Genomic DNA, 4,589 nt, shown 5'->3' on the forward strand with positions numbered 1-4,589 from the left:
AAATGATCTATTACAGCAGATATTAATATCCGCCACTATATGTGTTATATTTTATTTTTTTTTAAATGATCTATTGCAACGGATATTAATATCCACCGCTATATGTGTTATATTTTTTTTTTTTTTAAATGATCTATTGCAGAGGATATTAATATCCGCCGCTATATGTGTTATATATATATTTTTAAATGACCTATGGCAGCGGATATTAGTATCCACCGCTATATGTGTTACCTATAACAGTGGAAAATAGTATCCGCTGCTATATTTAGCGACCGAAGCAACACCGTCGGATCTCTGTTCCGCTACTTATCACCACAATAGCTGTTACTGACGGAAAAGCTACCCTGTAGCAACGGAAAAATCCGTCACTATAGATCGAAAATATTGTACTGTAAATGATGCTTATTAGTGCTATCACATGGTGTTCTTGTAGAGATGTTGAAAACTGCATGCAAGTAATGACCAGGAATTTACAGTGATCTAGAAGAAAGGATCCAAGACCAAGAGATAGTTTAAGATGAGACCCAAAATAAAATCAAATAATATATATTGTTAGATTTAGAAAGAAGTACAAAAGAATTATAATTTAGTCGAAATATGTGATTGGTTAACTAAAGAAAAGAATAGGATACATTAAGTTATACCACGTATTTGGTTGTTAGAGTTCACATATATATAGTGTGGTAACCGTATTATCATCCAAACTTTTAATTGTAGAGGTTCTTGCTCAATCTATTTAACTCATGAAATCAAATTATATTTTGAGGAAGAGAGTTAAGGCAAGGCTGAAAATGATAAAATAACATCAACAAATATTCATTTTGCCTTGAGATTTTGAAGAATATTAGTTTCTAGTAAAAAAAAATATGAATGATTTTGGCTACAAGTTGAAGAACACAAAATTCCATCTTTTTCAACGTACCAAAAAGCCAACCTTACCTTAATTAAGGTTTGAAGGTTGAAGTATATATAATCTTAAGCTTGAAGATTACTGGTATTAAGATTTGTCGTAAAAGAAAGAGTAAAAGAAAACACAAACCATAAATTATCACGAAATTGTAAATTAAGAAATTGTAAAAGAAAAAGTAAATTGAGATCACGAAATTGTAATCATATCTAAATTATCAAATTAATTTATGTTTGCATCATAAATTTTTCTTCGACGTCTAAAAATCATGAAAATTTGCTAATAAATTTAAGTGTCTAAATAGTATAATAGATAATGTGGACCAAATTGCTAAAAACATTTAATTGAATTGATTCAGTAATATAAGATTGTCAAATGTGGATCTAAATTGGAACAAACACCAAAATGAGTTGATTCAGTTTAAACAAATTGTGTGATTATATTAATCTGAAATTTTATAGAAAAAAAAATGAGTTCCTTTCTAAAAACATTTATTAATCAATTTTGAAGGAATTAAATGGAAATTTCAGTTAATTGGTATCTACTTTGAGGTTTATGGACTTCATTGATTAATTCTACTCTAGTTCTTTTTCTTCGAGCTCTTCGATTCTTTTAATGATTTGCTTTAGATTAATAGCATGTGGCATAAGATCATCAAAAAACTCAAATTCAAAAACTATTTTAAAAAAAATTATATTGATCCAATGTGTTGTAAAATAGAGTTCTTTTTTTTTTTTTTTAAAGATTTTTTTCAAAGTTGGCAAAAATTGAAAAAAAAACAAAAACAAAAACTCAGATTGAAATAATAATAAAAATGATTTTTTTTTTTTTTTTTTTTTTTTTTTTGGGGTGGGGGGGTTGATCCAACTTCTTGAGAACTAACATTTTTTTTGAAGAAAAAATGTTCAAAGTTCTTAAAGTTTTGTCCTCTAACACCTCGTGGCATAAGATCTTCTAAAAATTCAGAGTTAGAAAATACGTTATGAAATTTAAAATAAAATAAAATTAAATTAAATTTAAAAAAATGGATTGATCCAAGGGATTTAAAATAGGATTTTTTTTTTTTTTTCAAAAGTTGAGACTCCAACATCACAGCCCTATAGATTTCATCGAAAAATAGAGATTAAAAAAATCAGTTTTTTTGGGTTGGGGGGGGGGGGACTTTATCCAATAGATCTCGAAAAATAACCTTTTTGTGAGAATTGTTTTTTATTTTTTAAGTTTTATCCTCTAACATCAATTTTTAAAGATAAAATAAGAACTGCTATGGGCACCCAACTTTTACTTACAATCTTTCAACCAATTTCAGCGTTGTTTTTTCCTTTTTAAGTTGCTATTGGCACAACTTTTAGTTATTCTCAATTATTCGCTTATATTCTTTATTTTTAATTGGGGTGCAATAAGTAAAAGTTGGGGTGCCAATAATAGTTCTCTAAAATAAAACATTAAAATTTCCATCAGTAGCTTACAAAATGTGAGCACTGTATCTGGAAAAAAACGATCTCTGAGCTATTTCATCAAATTATTGATCATATAGGAAGGGAATGTTTTAATCTATTATACAAAACAAGATTTTTTTCTCCCAGTCATAAACACGTTTAATGGTGTAAGACGGGGTTGGGAGCATTCACCCGTTGAGATCACTTCCCTCCAAAATAAAAAACTACCTAAAACCATCCATTTTCTACCATTGAATGGAGGGCAGAATATTCAATTTGTATAATATCCCCACTTGTGTATAATGAAGGTTGAGATTCCTCTATGAGGTGCATAATGTATAATCAAGGTTGAGATTCCTCGTCTCCACTAGTTGTAATTTAGATGTAATTGAGTATTTTTATTATCTCATGGATCTCGCTTTTGAAATTGTTGAGCAGAGTTATTCTGTTTGGTTTTATGGCATTCATTTGATTAACCAAGTTCAGCTTGGCATGAATTGTCCATTTTATATCATTTGTGAATAAAACAACACTTAACTAACCAAGGATCACTAGGGTGGCATAATTTCAACTTTCTGCCTAAACCAAGTTGATACCAGTTCAGATGTCATTGCAACTTAAAGAGGATGAAACAGATGGGATAAAAGGCAGCTAGAGAAGGAGGAAGGAATGGGGACTATACAAGGTATTGCTAGGCTCAAATGACATTTGAGGCTCTTCATTAAATAAATGGTTAAAGAGAGCTTGATTGAGAAACATTAGAGCTTAATGCCCTAACCTAATTACCTAAAAGGGAGTCCCTTAAGACGGTTGGTTATGTGCAATGAAAGCGACACTACGTGAATTGGAAAATTCAACATAAAAATTTGATGTGCCAAGGCTCACGAATTTTAGAAACTGAATTTTGACGGTCTAGGACCATCAACATTCTTAATGTTCCCATATTTGAAGGCTTGCTGCTGAATTTCTCCCATCCTTCATTAATTTGACAGTTTCGACCCGTCAAAAAAAAATTTTGACAATGGAAAATTCGACGTCAATTCGACCTCTTGGTTCGTCGAATTTTATGAAATTTGAGAGCCCAAGGCCATCAAATTTGGGCTTTTTCACATTGTGCGAACCGATAGCACCATTGAGGATTGAGGACCACAATGGTGTAGATCTACGGGTCTAAAAACTAGGAAGTGAAACCAATTATTAGGATAGGACATGAATGATGATGATGATGACATTTAACTGTGAAGTAAATTTCATAGAGACCAATTTTCTTCCTCAACTCACCTAAAGAATAATTCGTGTAATGCTTCTCTACTTTTATAAATATACAAACCATTTTATAGCTTTAAAGTTAATTTGCCAATTTGTTTGTATCTCATAATCCTAAGGTAAAGGAAAGAATAACTCAAAATAATCATCATCAACAGAGCCTCAGACCAACTATTTGGGTCGGTCAGAAGAACGCTCTTCAGTCATCACATATAAGGAAACTCAAATGAGTAAACTAATATTAAATCACATATGCAACCTACATTGACCAATCAACATGTCCAATGCTATTGGGGATTAAAATGAAAAGTTGACCTATTTGTTCCCACAACGAATGTGCCTAACCATCCTCTGCTGTATATATATATATATATCTGAAAAAGCATTAGTAAAAAAAAACATATGCTTGAGAGAACCCACCCTAGAATAGTAATCCTTGAAGACTGCACCCAATTCATTAATACTACAAACTACTAGAAGACACGTAGAATGTTGTCATGTAATTGCTCATGGTCCAAGTAAATCTATCTACCATTCTGTAATATTTGTAAATATCGTGTGTATGTGTGCGCGCACGCGCATCTGTGGGCCAAATCATATTCTAATATAGGTTCTAGGGGCACCCAGCAATGGTCATTGTTTATGTCCTTTGATATTATAAGGTTTTTTAAAACCTTGACTAGTTGTATTATGATTTATGTTGTTCGAATTGTAGATTATCAATTAAAAATAAAGAACAAGAGAAAGACCTTGGCAAGCAAAGGTCGAACCACAGAGACAACGTTAATTCGATTTTCTCTTCACTTTAAATCCAATCTAAGTTTAACAAACAATTTAAAAATGGTTTTCGAGATGAAATTATCTAAAAGAAAAAGGTTTAAAATATGATGGAGAAGTGTAGATCAGTCAGATCCACCTTCATAAACTTTATCAATGATTTTTTACACTACAAGAAAACAATGAATCAGGAACAA

Source organism: Akebia trifoliata, chromosome 11 (assembly GCF_017979445.1).
Source record: "Akebia trifoliata isolate Shusen 1 chromosome 11, ASM1797944v1, whole genome shotgun sequence".
NCBI lineage: Eukaryota > Viridiplantae > Streptophyta > Magnoliopsida > Ranunculales > Lardizabalaceae > Akebia > Akebia trifoliata.